Genomic DNA, 16,191 nt, shown 5'->3' with positions numbered 1-16,191 from the left:
CACTGCCTGCGTATCAGGGTGCATGGTCCAGCAGGATCTCAGTTCCCTACTGTTTTCCATCCTACAAGCTGCATATAAGTACCTCCATTCCAAGGCTTCAGGAAACAGAAAGACCTATATGCAAAAGGGAATCCTGGTGAATTGTAAGTAGGAAGGGGTGGGAAGAGTCCTTATTTGTCCTTGGACAGTGGAGATCTGCCCCATTACCCAGTCTCTGCATCAGGTAATTTAGGTCAATTCTCCCTGGTCTCTACCAGGTGGGGAATGTAGGAGAATCCCCTTCCCCTACACAAAAGCTACTCTCACACACAGCATGGGATACCAGAGGAGAGGGAATACAAAAACACCAAAATCATAAGAAGATCTATGAATTCTTCTCCTTTTCCAGGGAATATATAAGATAAAGTACTATAAGGGTTAGGGATGTAGCTCAGTGGTAGAGCACTTGCCTAGCATGCATGAGGTTCTAGGTTCCAGCAAAATACACACACAAAAAGAAAGGAAGGAAGGAAGGAAGGAAGGAAGGAAGGAAGGAAGGAAGGAAGGAGGAAGGAAGGAAGAAAAGAAAAAAGAAAAAACAAAACTGAACACAAAGGCAGGCTTGGGGTGAGGAAACGACTCCTCTCTTGAGTTTATAAAAATGTTTTCCCTCATCTGCAGATTCCATCCAGTCATCTGTCTCACCTCTATTTTCACCTCTCAATCTGCATCCTTGCTTTTCCAACCTTCTCTCTTTGTATTCTTGGCTCCTAATCTCTTCACCAGCCAAGGACACAAGGCTATCAGGTCCATTCCCCTGCCTATGCATGTGTCAGCTTGTCTGTCTGTTCTCTCTGCCAATCCCCACTCTTCCCCCAAGATTCTGCTCAAGATTCCTTTTTCCCATGTCTTTGTGGGTAAACTCAGCTTCTCTATATGCTGAGTGCCTTCTCACGCCTCAGTTTTTTCCCTTAGGGTTAAAACATGGATTAATGTCTACTGAGACACATTTGCAAGTGCCTTTTTGTTTATTTTTTTTTGTTTTGTGATATTGGGGGTTGAACCTAGGGCCTCATGCATGTTAGGCAAGTGCCTTACTACTGGGCTATATTCTCGACCCTTTTTATATTTTTAAATTTTGAGACAGGGTCTTGTTAAGTTGCCCAGGTGTCGCGATGGGCAAAAGTGCGACATCTGCAGTTGAGGGGAGAGATAAAGAATGTCCACATGCTTCTGCCCTTTTCAATGTTTTATTCACTCAAATCACTTAATAAAATTTTACTCTATAGGATTATTTTTAAAGAGTGAGAGAGAGAATTTTTTAATATTTATTTTTTAGTTTTCGGTGGACACATCATCTTTATTTTATTTTTTTATGTGGTGCTGAGGATCGAACCCAGTGCCCCGCACATACCAGGCAAGCACACTACCATTTGAGCCACATCCCCAGCTCTCTATAGGTTCTTAATCAAGGAATGACAATCCTTACTGCTGGGCATTGCATTAGACATAATCAACTCAACTCTAAACACTGCAAACACTACTTAATCAAGACAGACCTATTACAGACATTCCCTCTGCATGCTAATTGTAAGTGCTAGACTTAAAGTCTTAAGTCTTGGATCTTAAGTCCAGCAGATGCACACTCACTCAGACCACAGCGACCAGGTCAGGAAGCCATAGAGGCTTCTCCTGGGGTGGAGCTGACAGCTACCTGAGGACACAGTTGTAAGAAGTTGCCATTCTCACCAGGGTTAAGAGGCTGCTGCAGAGTTTGAGAGTGCAGAGGATAATACAGAGGATCAGGCAGATGATAAGAGTTGGGATGTCAGTCCAGGTCCTCAGCAGGTTCTCTGGCCTGTGTGCATCAGTATCAGGTGGCTTGAATGTCTTTTCATTTCCTCCAATATTTATATTAAATTTTGGAAGCTTCTGCTTGCCTTTTGGGTCCCTATTAGCTACTACCAGGTTTCTTAGTGACAACTTACATCTTAAAGAGGATATATGGTCTGGTGGTTTCTTCCCTGATACTCTTCTGAGTATCAGGTTATGACAAATGACATATGACTTCACCCTGACTCTTACCAGGGTTGTGAAAAGTGACTTGCTTTTATCAGGATATGCCTGATTAACATATTGGAGAGCTCTATAGCTTTTCTGGTGAGACTGCAGTTTCATTTTAAAATGGAGTTGCTTAGGCTAAGGCCTAAGGCCATCCTTACACCAGGCTGGCCTCAAACTTGTAGTCCCCCTCCTTCAGCTACCACACCAGCTCCAAGTGTTTTTGTGTAACTGTATTTTCTTTTCAACTACAATTCTGTCTCCAGAGTTCAGGGACAGAGTTACCTTGGTCCTTGGCAAATTTTCATGGGTACTTGTACTGAGTTCTCCTCACAAAGGATGCTAACCAGTCATGTGGGTTGATATACAAAAGAAGAGAGAGTCACGAAGGGAAGATGAGTTTTGTTCTGCACTGTTCAGAGGCAGAAAAGTGGATTAATCAACCTCCCTGCAGAATATGACCCCCTGAGTCATCCTCATTAGCCATCTTCATTTCTCATTCTCCAAAGACCTTTGTCTGAAATTCCTGTGCCTATTAGTTGGCTTGGAGCCCACCATCGTGCTTTTGTCACAGAGATAGTGAAGTACACACGTCCAACGAGAAAAAGGGAGAAGCCCACTGATTATTCTCACCATTACAGGAAAGGGCTCATCTTTAGCTGGGTCCTGGGGATGTAAGGGGCTACAGAAGTTGTTCACATCCTTTATAGTCAGATTTCCATTTCTGTAACAAAATACCTGAGAAAACCAACTTAAAAAGAGGAAAAGTTTATTTTGGCTTATGGTTTCAATATTTAGTTGGTTCAATTATTTCTTGGCCTATGGCAAGGCAGAACATAATGGTGGGGAGCACATAGTGAAGCAAAGCTGCTTACCTGATGGTTGCAAACAAAAAAGATAGGGGTAAGGAACTGGGGTTCCAATATCCCCTTCCAGGATACCCAAGTGGCCTAACTTCCTTTCCCTATGCCCCATCTCCTAAAGATTCCACCATCTCCAATAGTACCACAGGCTGGTGAACAAGTCTCTGACATGTGGCTTTGCGGGGACATTTAAGATCCAAACCACAATCCCTTTAAGAGTTCTATCCCAAAACATCAGCATTGGTCTTTCCGACTTCAGAGGAATTCCTCTGAAGTACAGAAGAAGTTAACATTCCCTTGTTAAATCAAACTAAAATTGGCCTGAGGAAGCTTCCATACAAGCCCTCACTTACCCTACTGCAACTTAATTTAGTGCATAAGTAAACTAAAGCAGGAGTAAACTTTTGTAACAAATAGTTAAGTCTCAGCCAGTCACAGCAGCCAAGCTTTCATCAACCACATGCAGCTAACTGTTCAAACAAAGCAGACCCAATTTGTAATCCATGGAGCAGTTTCTTTACCTCATTTCATTTTCTGTATCTCACTCTCCATTTTCTGTCCATAAATATTGCACATTGCAGCTACAGAGTTCCTCCGAACCCATTCTGGTTAGGAGGACTGCCAAATTCTAGAAATGAAAATAAAAGCCAATCCAGATTCATAAAACTAGATTTGTTGTAATTTTATCTTTTAATATTCTCTTGACATGCTAAGGTAACTTCAGCTCCACATAGAATGAGAATTGTAAAGCAGCCACCAGCTGAACACATGCCCTGTGAGAACAGTGCTCACATGAATCCTACCCATTTGGAGGAAGAAAGTGGGCCAGTGCACCTTGATAGCTTGATTATGTTTTGTCAGAGGCCTGTCCAAATTTAGAGTTACATATAGGTTGAGAGGTTACAATGAGGAAAAATAAAGTGAGAATTTTCTTTTCTTTTTTTTCTTTCACAGGGTTTTACTTTGTTGTCCAGAATAACCTTGAACTCTGATGGCTTCTAAGTAGCTGAGACTATAGGTATGCCCACAGTTCCTGGCTTGGCTATTTCTTAAAGATGGTGCTCCGCACCCATGGACATTCATACCTGTGCTTCCTTCCCCAGGATGTATCATTATATCATTCACACTCTATCCTAGTTCATTTGGTGAACAAATATCACTTGTTTGCTCTGATAAGGGAAAATCATTTTAAGAAAAATTATTCAAAATTTCTAAAAAGGTAACAAAGTGAGCAATATATCCTTTCAAGTCGTATGGGAGCACTGACCTAATCAAGGATTAATTTTTTTTTTTTTTTACTGGAGTATATTTTGACTTCTGTTTACTATCACTTAAAAGTCCCAGACCTAGTGAACTTGCATATTTAAGTTCAGAAGTGTGAGGCAGGAGGATGGCAAGTTCAAGCCCAGCTTGGTCAACAAAACAAAAAGTGAAAAGGGCTGAGGAAGTAACTCAGTGGTAAAATGCCCCTGGGTTCAACCCAAGCACAACCAAAACCCCCAAAATTATGAAAAAAACAAAAACAAAACAACTTGAGATCAGTTGATATGCTAAATTACTTACATTATATAACAAATTTTATCGTCAAATAAAAAGACTTTTAAACCTTGCCTACATTATAGTCTTTCCTACATTATATTCATACAAATATTTCAAAAGTCGTATAAGATTTCTAGAAATTTGTCAGTGCACATGCTGTCCATGAAATGCCCTGGTGTTCTTTTGCCTAATATTAGTAAACAATGTTATCAGTCATAAATCCTGTTACTATTTAAAGTATTGTCGTCACAGAAACAACCAAATTTCATTGTCAATTGCATTTATGTCACTTCCATCAGACCTTTAACCACAGTCATTTTAAGTCTTTTGTTATTCTCTAACAATTTTTGTTTTATTACCTCCCTAAAAGCATTCTCATTCATCCAAAATCCAGACTTCTTGGCTTTGGTGATTTAAAAAAAGGACTATCTTAGAGACCCATGAAAAAGAACTGTGCTAGATACAAGGGTATACGTTTTTGATAGCCTTCTTTAAATAACTTTGAGATCATATCATGTGACTGAGGAGGATTTCTAAAATTCTGGTGGAGAAGCTGATACATTCATAAAACTGCTAGACCAACAAAAAGCCATTAATTAAATGAGACTGAATGAACAGAAATGGAATTATTGAAGGTTTTTATAACTTTGTTGAAACATTGGTGGTTCTTTAACATTCTATTTTTCTAGATATATATTTTTGGGCTGGAGTGAAATGGAATCTCAGTGTAGTTTTAATTTGCATTTCTCAAATTGCTAGAGATGATGAGCATATTTTTATATATTTGTTGGCCATTTGTATTTCTTCTTCTGTTCAGTTCCTTTGCCCATTTATTGATTGGGTTATTTATTTATTTATTTGGTGTTAAGTATTTTTATTTGTATATCTGGGAGATTAGTGCTCTATTAGAGGCACAAGTGTCAAAAATTTTCTCCCATTCTGAGGTTCTCTCTTCACATTCTTGATTGTTTCCTTTGCTGTGAAGAAATTTTTAAGTTTGATATCATCCCATTTATTGATCCTTGATTTTACTTCTTGTGTTTTAAGACTCTTATTGAGAAAGTCAGTTTCTAAGCTGATATGATGGAGAGTTGGGCCTACATTTTCTTCAGTTAGCTGCAGAGTCTCTGGTCTAATATCTAGGTCCTTGATCTACTTTGAGCTGTGTTTTGTGCAGGGTGAGAAATAGGGGTTTAAGTTCATTTTGCTACATTTGGATTTCCAGTTTTCCCAGCACCATTTATTGAAGAGGCTATTTTTTCTCCAATGTATGTTTATGGTGCCTTTGTCTAGTATGAGATAACTGTATTTGTGTGGGTTTGTCTCTGTGTCTTCTATCCTATACCATTGGTCTTCATGTCTATTTTGGTGCCAATACCATGCTGTTTTAAAAAATTTATTGATTGATTCTAATTTGTTATATGTGACAGCAGAATGCATTTCAATTCATAGTACACATATAGAACATAATTTTTTCATTTCTCTGGTTGTACACAAAGTAGAGTCACACCATTTGTGTTTTCATACATGTAATGATGTCCATCTAATTCCATAGTCTTTCCTACCCCCTGCCCACTCCCTTCTCCTCCCTCCCCTTTGCCCTATCTAAAGTTCCTCCATTCTTCCTATGCTCCCCCCACCAATACTCATTATGAATCAGCATCCTCATATCAGAGAAAACATTTGGCATTTGAAAGAGCCAGGCATGATGGCAGTCACCTGTAATCCCAGAGTCTCAGAGGGTGAGGCAGGAGGACTGGGAGTTCACAGCCAGCCTTAGTAAAGTGGCAAGGCTCTAAGCAACTTAGTGAGACCCTTTCTCTAAATAAAAAATATAAAACAGGCTGTGGATGTGGCTCAGTGGTTAAATATCCCTGCCTTCAATCCTCTGCATCAAAAAAAAAAGTAGTGAAAGGACTTGAAAGATAACACATAAACTGAGCTGGTAGGTTTTGAGAGAGTTGACTTCAATTTTGAATTTCTACTGTGGGTAAAATGCTATCAAACAGGTTGCATACTATAGAGAAATCTTCAGCAAAGAATCAATTGATGTGGTAAACTTCACTGTGGACTTATTTTAAGAAATTGTTACAGATGCTACAGCCATCTACTGCCACCACCCTGATAAGTCAGCAGCCATCAACATCAAGGCATGATGCTTCACCAGCAAAAAAAAAAAAAAGATTATGACTTCTTAAAGGTTCAAGTGATTTTTAGCAATTTCTTAGCAATCAAATACTTATTTCTCAAGTATTACCCAGATGTTTTCAAGTATTACATTAGATATAATGCTATTGCACAGTAAATAGACTACAGTTTAGTATAGGCATAACTTTTATATTTACTGCAAAAAAGACTTCATGTGACTTGATTTATTAAATTATTTGTTTTGTTGCAGTGATCTAGAAGCAAACCACAATACCTATGAGGTATGCTGGTATAAAAAAGATCATCAGCAAATACTGTACCATCAAAAAGATGAAAGTGTGATTCGCATTCACTGTCTCTTTAATCTTCCTTATGACAACAGAGGTGGGTCACTGTTACTGACAATTTGATAAGGAGCTAGAGAGGATGTGACTCATCAAACTTTATTTGATGGAGTTGTGACAAACTAAATTCAATGTTAGACTTATTCCCTCCCCACCTCAAAGTAGCTATGACCTACGATTCCCATGAAGACAGATCAATTTCTCATCATCAAGAAGCCATCATTGCTATCTGCTGGGAGGTTCTGGAATCCAAAGAGGAACCTTAGTAGCCTAAAGGAGGGTGTGAGGTGTGATTGCCTCTGAGGATTATTCATGGGGAAGAAGAGTGTGGTCATCTGTGGGGAGGTTCTTGGTCTGTTTTTGGGGATGTGGGGATCCTTTGAAAAGAGGCTTCTCTTCTGACCTCTGAGAAACTGGATTAATGATTATGGGAGTCACATTTTCATTCTTATGGCTTACGCATGATAAATGGCCTCAATAAACCTTTAAACTGAGTTGCCATGGTATAAATGAAGGACTGATTATTTACATTGAAAAAGGAGATGGTCCCACTCTCATAGTCTAGGAAGATACCCACTATTGTAAGGGGCATACGAAAGACTGATTCTGTGGGGGGTTTAATGTAAAATGCTCATATTTACACTGTCCAAGGATCCAGTATCCATTTGGGGCAGACAAATTTAAGTCCTTTGCCTTCCTGGATTCATTATCCTGACACATCCCCATGAACCAATTTTCATTGTGTCCTACATCAACTTCCCAGTAGCACTTCCCTGTCTGAAAACACTGAGAAGCTACCACACATTTCCTCCTAAATCTCTTCTCTGTGAAGGGCACCTCCTTCCTGGGACATTTTTTTATATGCTACAGCTTTCAGATCAGAAATGTGATCTGAAAGAGCTGTGGGTGAGCTGTGTCTGGGTCTAGAGTCACCTCCACTGTGATACAGGGAAGAGATAGAAAGAACACCTGTTAGTGGGGAGGTGACCTGAGCTAGTCCCAGAGCTCACTTGCTTTCACTGCAGATTAGGTCAGGGTGGGTTCAGGGGAGGTGTCAGAGCCAGACTCCCTTTATTGGACATTGCCCCTCCTTGTCAGAACCCGCTGACAATGTGTAATTCCCGTTACAGCAGAGATGCTTAAAGAAAGACACACACGCACACACACACACATCCAGTAGAAATGAGCACCGTCTTTGCTTTTTTTCTCTCCTTCTTTTATACAGCATTGTTAATTAAAACAAGGGAGAAGAAAAAACTCCTTTCGGCAGCTTAATCCTTACAAGCATGGATAAACATTCACGGGAAAACTTTGTTTATGGTCACAGTGCTCCGTATTTCTTATCAATTAACTTGTGGTTAGTTATTCCCAGGCAAACACACACACATATATATATAAATTTCACACTTGGCAGAACATTCTTTTCTCTTATATTTTTAAGCAATAAGGACATAGTTCAAAGAGTTTATACTTTCTCACAGAACTCCTTGTTTTGCTAAGCACAGCAAAACTTAACTGTTTGTGTGCGTGAGCACACACCTCCTGCCCTTTCCTCCTTCACAGTGAAGCCTCTGTGACTTTTCAATGCTTGGCAAGCCCTAGCAGTGAGTTGGTGACTCCTGAATTTCACCCCATGTCTCTCTATACATGCCCAGTATTTTACTTAGTGAGACTTTTTGTAACCCCATTATTCAGCTTCCTCCCATATATCAGTTTCTGTATAACTTCTCTTTCTTTCCCCACCACCCAGTCACTAGTGCCCTAAATTATCTGTAACTCTGCCTTTGACTGTTACCGTGGCTGCATCAGCCCCTGCTTTATTTCTTCATAAACCTGAGAAGTATGTCTATGGGAAGCTGCACCCTGTTGTGTATCCAAATTTATTGTCTGCAGTCTAAGTAGCTCCATATCTGTCACTAGTCAGCTACCTTTCTCCACCCTCATAGTCTAGGAAGATACCAACTCTTGTAAGGGGTGTACAGGGGAAGATTATTCTTTTATGGGGATTTAATATGAAAAATGTATTATCTTCCTCCTTTTTAAGTCCCAGTATCCCCTTCTGGGAGTTATAAGTAAGTATTTTTGCCACCTAGGTGCGTTATCCTGACACACTCCCAAGAAGCAATTGTCATTGTATTCCACATCTACTTCCAAATAATGTTTCCCTGAATGGAAACCCTTAGAAACTTTCTCTTAGATCTCTTCTCTGTGTAGGGCACATTTTGGAAAGCTTTCTTATATGTTATGTTTTTCTGATCAGACATATAGAGCTGTGGATGAGCTGTATCTGGGTCCAGAGTCACCTCCACTGTGGTATGGTTGAGCAAAGAAATATAAGTTAGTGGGAAGAAGACTCCTCTCTCTGTAGATTGGTTCAGAGTAGGTACAGGTGAGGACCCAGAACCAGAATCCCTATTGGCCATTGCCCATCCAGCAATTTCTTCCTCTCCAGTGCAGCCCCCAATATTACCACAATTCTATTCTTGCCCTTCCCTATAAATGTCTTATCTTTGTGAAATCTCAAATGAATCCACTATTCAGTTCTCCCCTCACCATTTCCTGGCTCTAACTCAATTCTTTCCCCTGCTGCCTGGAATCCTGTCTATTCACCAATTACATAAATTCTCAATTCTTTTCTTTGCCTGAAAACTTCAAATCCTATGTCCCAATTCCTGCCCTCTCCCCTCCTACACCTCTGTTTGAAGTTCACCTGGGGAAAGCTGCACTTTAACATGCATTGCAGCATCACAGATTAATCATCAGCAGATTGGGTGGGCTGCATATCTGACACCTGCTATACCCACTTGAGACTGTACTGTGACCAGTTCCCTCTGGCATTGTTACCTGTATGTTTCTGGTATTTTCTCAATGCTGAAAACAGAATATATAAGTCAGTGATTACATGGAGAGCATGAAGCAAGAGAAGGAGGAGCAACCAAGGGTGATCAACCTTTATGGGCATCATGGGACCACCTGAGATCCAATGAAGGCTATGGGCCTTACTACTAAAGGTACTCCTTCTATATTAGTACACAATTTCAAGTTCCCCTTCACAAATTTGGCTCTGTGGGTTCTGATGAGCCTCGGGTTATGTGAATTTATAAGCTAGGGACTTGGAAGGAAAAGATGATTAGGGAAATGAGGGATGACAGTAATAGCTTCTCTCATCTACCTGTGTTTACTTCCTTCTCTGTTCTGGAAACAAAAAAGAGGAGAGGATGAAATTATAAAACAGGAATGAAGGGACAGTGTGGATGGAAGTCTCAGTATCTGGTGACATTCTTAGCTATTTTCCTGAAGTTTTTGTAACATAAAAATCAGTGTATTCCATGGTCAATGAAAGCCTGTATAAAGACTCAAAAGCATCAGGCCAGAGGAAATTGGGGTTTCTTTGCCATTCTGAGTTTGCATATCCTAGACAGCTCATGAAATCTACAGTTTCTCTCTGTAAAAATGTATCAACAGACAATTTTTTTTAAAAAATTGGGCATTTTCCAACCCTGATGTACAGCTGTATATATGATATATGTCTCCGAAAAACAGTTGCATAGACTCTTAGATATATATCCCCATATATCTAAGAGACAAATTTGTTAATGGATGGAGAGGGAAGTCGCTGCACAGCCTTGTCCTTCACATGCTTCCTTTCCAGACCAGAGCAAAGACAACACAGACAGCTCAAACTATGGAACATAGAGGGACTTAGGAGAACAGTTTACAGAAGGCTCAGAGCATGACAAGACACTTACCCAATTCTGCCAATATTTTCCCTGAAACAAAATTCAAAAGTGTGTAAGGTATAAACACAACCTTGGCTCCTTGCTTAATTGGGAAGATCTGTGATCTGAAGTACAAGATTCTCCTAGAACTTTCCCATTGTGCCTCTACCCACCATCCCTTCCCTGAATGTCTCTATCTGGAATATATCAAGAAGACAGCTGGAAGAGGGAAGTGGGATTATGGCAGAGGGCAATAGCACCCCTAAAGAGGAAGAATTGATTCTTATGGCTTAAATTTTATTGAGGCTGAATATTCTTTTATGTCATCAATCTCTTTATCCATATATATGGATAAAGAAGTATTTTTGACATTGAAATTTTTATTAGAGTTTTTCTGATATTCTTAGAAATTTGTATAAGCTTTAGAGTAATGAAAATCATTCATCCCTTTATTTTTGTGCCTACTAAAGGAAGGGCCTGTTAGTGGCTGGCATTTTCCCAGGGAGCCATAGTCAGCCAGCCTGGGGGGAAATGAGGAATGTGGTCCCACATGATGGGTTTCTGAAGCCTGTAGATGGAAGAACAGACTCGGTGGCACACAGGAGCATTCCTGGAACCATAAATAAAAGCTAAAGGCCCATGATTTTATCTTTCACTTACTTTTGGGAAAAGATATCCTCATTGCAATAATCCCAACACTTAAAATAGAGTAATCCCAATAAAATGAAAACCAGGCGCCAAGGTGAAGGTTGGAAAACTGTCTCTGAAAAACAGTTGCATAGACTCTTTATTTAATAACTTCTGAACAATGAATGCAGTTTGATTCACTTTAAGGAATTGTATTATACCCTAAGATTAAAAGAATATTTTTCTATAATTACTTCCATAGTTCCAAAATATTGCATTTCTATATAAGTCTTGATCTATCTGAATTCTTATTATATATACACTATAATTGAGGTTTAATTTTCTTCTAAATGAATAAAACTATGACAGCATCATTTATTGAAAACATATTTCTTTACATAATTATTTCACATAATTTCAGTTCTATATACATCAAGCTCCTGCTTAGGCTTGGATTCATTTCGGAAGTTCTATATTGTGGGAAGCCGTTCTCACACGTGACTGAGATACCTCCCTGACTGGGTGTGAGGCGCTCAGACCAGCTGAGTCAGAGCTTTCCCCACCCTTTCCGGGTTTGAGGGCTTGTCCGTGTGGGGCTGTGACTGACCATTGACCTGGAAACCAATCACTGACCCTGACCTTGGAATGCTGTCTTCCTCAACCTTCATTAGATGAAATTTTCCCCTGAATTTTTTGTTCCCCAATAAAATCCCACTCTCTGGCGTGCTCTCCCCTCTCTCCTGCTGGTCTCTTGTATAAACCTCGCTACCACCAGGTGGCTCCAGGCAGGAGCCGGGAAGGGCCGTCTCTGAGATGGGCAAGAAAAAGGTAAATTGAGTTTATGTGTCTTTATTTTGATCTCACTATTTAACTTCTATGTTTTAAATCTCTAGTATGAAGCTAGCATGCTGGTCGCATGGCAGACTATGTTATATACCATTGGTCCACTTCTCTATCCATGGCGATAATTGAGATTGCCTTAATCATCAACAGCCCTGGGATACATCTTGATATAAACTAGCCCAAGTTTCTTAATTTGATCATACCTCACTGTGTCTGGCAATTTTTTTTTTTTTTTTTTTTTTTTTAGTACTGGGACATTAACTCAACCATGAGCCCCTTCCCCAGCCCTATTTTGTATTTTATTTAGAGACAGGATCTCACTCAGTTACTTAGTACCTCACTTTTTCCCAAGGCTGGCTTTGAACTCATGATCCTCCTACCTCAGCTTCTGGAGACACGGGGATTACAGGTGTGTTCCACCATGCCCGGCATGTCTGGCAATTCTTAACCATGTATTCCACCATTTATGTTGTAGCACTATTCACAATAGCCAAGAAATTAAGTTAATGTAAACGATAAATGGATAAAGGAAATGTGATATATACATATATGCGGACAAAGAAAATGTGGTGTATATATATATTATATTATACACAAATACACATGATGGAACACTATTCAACCATTAAAAATGAAATATTGGTATTTGCAAGCACATCAAAAGGAATGGGAAACATTATACTGAGTGAAATAAGCCAGGTATAAAAAGAAAATTATTTCAAGCTCCCACTTGTGTGTAGAATGCCAAACAGTTGTTCTTCTGCATTGAGATTTGTGCAATTTAATGGACCAGGTATCTCTAACAATTTTATGAAGTGGCTTTCTCCAGAAAATGTGTCTTGGGGTGTTGTTAGTTGTATATGACTTGGATTCCAGCTGGGCCCTATAGTGTTGTATCCCTATAGTTTCTTTGGTTGTAAATAATGACTTCAGATGCAGTGCAAACTGTAGCAGAGTCACAAAGACCCATTGTTTCTGTATGTTACATGAAAGTGGGAGCACTTCAGGCAGGTATGGCATAGACAGTGATGGTTTTGGGGAGCTATGCAACTACTTCTGAGAATTGGGACCTCCATTAGGTACCATCTCTGCCATTAGCAAGGGCCTCTTGCATTGGCAGCCACAGTGATGGTAGGGGGACTGAGGCACTTGTCCTTCGACCAGTCAGTGGTGCGAGCCCTATGTTACATGGGAAGACATAGTGGCAGAAACTGCAGCACCCACTGTGGCACTTGCACTCAGGCCTGACAGCAGCATGTGGCTGGGCAAGGTAGATGGGCATGGTGGTGGTGCAAACTGTGTAGGTGGGATGGCAGCAAGAACCATGGTGTTTCTCCCTGCTAGTGTCAGGGCATCCCCAGGAACAGGAAAGAAGCTGACACCAGACATAGTTCCCCTGGACCTTCTTTGGCTGAGTAACCCAGGAGTGGGTCAATGGCTGGAGAAGAGGCTTTTCTATCACAACTCTTTCAGCTGGAGCATGCATATTGGGGATGGGTTGACACCCAGAGTTGCTTAAGACCTCCTCAGTATGTGCCTATGCATAGGGCAAAATTGGGATTAAAAGAGCACACAAGAAATATGAAAAACAAAGTTGCTTCTAAAAGAATAAAATAACTCTCCAGCAACAGATTATAAAGAAATTGGTATGAATGAAATACATAATAAAGAACAAAAAGAATGGTTTTTAAAACAGCTCAACGAGACCCAAGAGGATATATATAAGCAGTTAAATAAAATTAGGAATGCAATGCAGGATATAAATGAGAAATTCAGCAAAGAAATAGCATATTTTAAAAGAACCAAACAGAAATCTTTCAAAAGAAGAGTCAATAAGCCAGGTGTGGTGACTCATGCTTGTAATCTCAGTGAATTGGGAGGCTGAGGCAGGAAAATTGCGAGTATGAGGCCAGCTTCAGCAATTTAGTAAGAACCTCAGCAATTTAGTGAGACCTTGTCTCAAAGTGAACAGGAGAAAGGGAGATACCTAAAGTTGGCAAATTCAAGTGAGATTGGTCATCCCTAATCTCTACATAGCACAGAATGAAGGCAGTGAAAGAACAGCTGACCAGTGAAGCAGGTGACATAGTTCATGATCTAAGATCCAATATTAGACAGTCTGAGACCTGGAGAAACTTGGCATTCAGTTACTGGAGCAGAAAATAAAGACAGAGTTTCTTAATTCCAAATTTGGACCAGAAGGAGGAAGGAGAAAAGCAATAGAGGGGAAAAGAGGGAGAGATAAGTATAAACTCACTCCCTTAACAATATACAGAGAAAAAAAAAGCAAAACAAATTAAAATGCAGCTGGAGAAATGGATCATTGAAGGACATCAAGCAGTTTAACCCAAGTCATGGACAGAAAGCATGGCAGTCATTTTGTGAAGCTTACAGCTGGTCAGATACTCAGGAGGAAATTAAATAAATACCTCCCCACTTCCAGATATCAATAAATTCAACCAGAGGGAATCTAACTGAAATACAATGTTTCAGTAATATGTCTAGAAGGAACCTGTAGAGGTCTAGCTACTAGCCAAACTTACTGAAGCCCTCACCTCCTCACCATGAAAAGGGAAGTGGAGTGAAGTATACCTGCACTTGGAAGGCTAGTTTAACCAGCATTCCACAATAGCCTATGCAGGAGCCTTCACAGAGAGGAACAAATGACCACTATTCATGGTGGCAGGAAGTGAGGGCTCAGATCCAATTAGACTGCTATCCAGTCTTAATTCTAGGTAGCAGAGAGAAATGGCATCTGGACTGTTGGCTGCAGTGGAAGTGAGGGGCTGTGGGGGAAGTGGCACCCATGGTTCATAAACCTGGGCACTGGAAGCTAGAATCCAGGTGAACTGGCTGTCTCTTTATCTGGTAGTAGGGACAGTGTTTTGGTGAGCTGTATCAGGCAGGGGGATGCTTCTATACCTCAAACCACCCATAGAAAGTCTACAACCACAGTCCTGTGCTTGCAGACAACCACAAGCCTCTTCGCTACTTTGAAAAAGACCATACTAAGGGAAGCAGCAGGTTAAAGCTTACTTGTTATGTACAAGAGGACTACCATAAGACTATTACTGGATTGCTCAGTGGAAACCTTGCAGGCCATAAGGGAGTGAAATCATATATTCAGAATTCTGAAGAAGTTAGCAGAGTGAAGCTAGACAGTGAACCATAATCTCTCTACAACACAGAAAGGATACAGTGAAGAAACAATTGACCTGAGATGTAGAAGGCAGAATAAATGCTTTAAGATCCAATATCATACCATCTGAGACCTGTAAAGACTTGACATTCAGTTAATGAAATAGAAAATAAAGGCAGAGTTCTCAATCCCTGAACCCAGACAAGGGTGGGAGAAGGGAGAGTGGCAACAGAGAGAGAAAGGAGGAAAGGAAAAATCACATAAGCTCACTCCCTTAGCAGGAGCTGAAAAGAAAAGCAGACAAAATTAATATATAACAGAAACAGCAGGGTCATTGAAGAGGATAAAGTAGTTCAAAACCAAATAGTAGATAGAAAGAACTACCATATTCTGCAGTCATTTTGTGGAGCAGTCCAGTTTCTCTTTAAATCAACAGAGCATCTTCCCACCTCTAGACAGCAAGAAACTGAATGAAGAAGGAATACCCCTGCAGTGAGATCTCTTAAGAAAGAAAAAAACTTGTAGCTGGATAGCTACTATCCAAAAGTTGCTGGAACCCCCTCCCCCCCCACACACACACACTGAAACAAGGAGTGAGGGATGGAGCAGAGCCACCCCAGGAAATGCTAGCTTAGCCCAGCACTCCACACAGCCTCTGAAGGGGCCAGGCAGAGACAGAGCCGATGCCCATAAAACATGGTGGTGGGAAGTGAGAACTCAGATCCAGGCAGGAAGGCAGGGTTCATGTACAAACACAAGAATAGGATCCTACTTAGAATAATTAAACTCCATATATGTATAATATGTCAAAATACACTCTACTGTCATATATATCTGAAAAGAACAAATAAAAGATAAAAATAAGGCTGGCATTGTAGCTCAGTGATTGAGCACTGGCCTCACATGTGTGAGGCACTGGGTTCAATCCT

The 16,191-nt window shown here is 40.3% G+C and overlaps 1 pseudogene; it reads right to left on the bottom strand.

Annotated features, from left to right (window-relative positions):
- Positions 1-7,240: 7,240 nt before the first annotated feature.
- Positions 7,241-9,357, bottom strand: LOC144255068 (butyrophilin-like protein 8 pseudogene; annotated as a pseudogene).
- Between the last annotated feature and the right edge of the window lie 6,834 nt (positions 9,358-16,191).

Source organism: Urocitellus parryii, chromosome 1 (assembly GCF_045843805.1).
Source record: "Urocitellus parryii isolate mUroPar1 chromosome 1, mUroPar1.hap1, whole genome shotgun sequence".
Taxonomy (NCBI): domain Eukaryota; kingdom Metazoa; phylum Chordata; class Mammalia; order Rodentia; family Sciuridae; genus Urocitellus; species Urocitellus parryii.
This window is presented reverse-complemented; position numbering and strand designations above follow the sequence as displayed.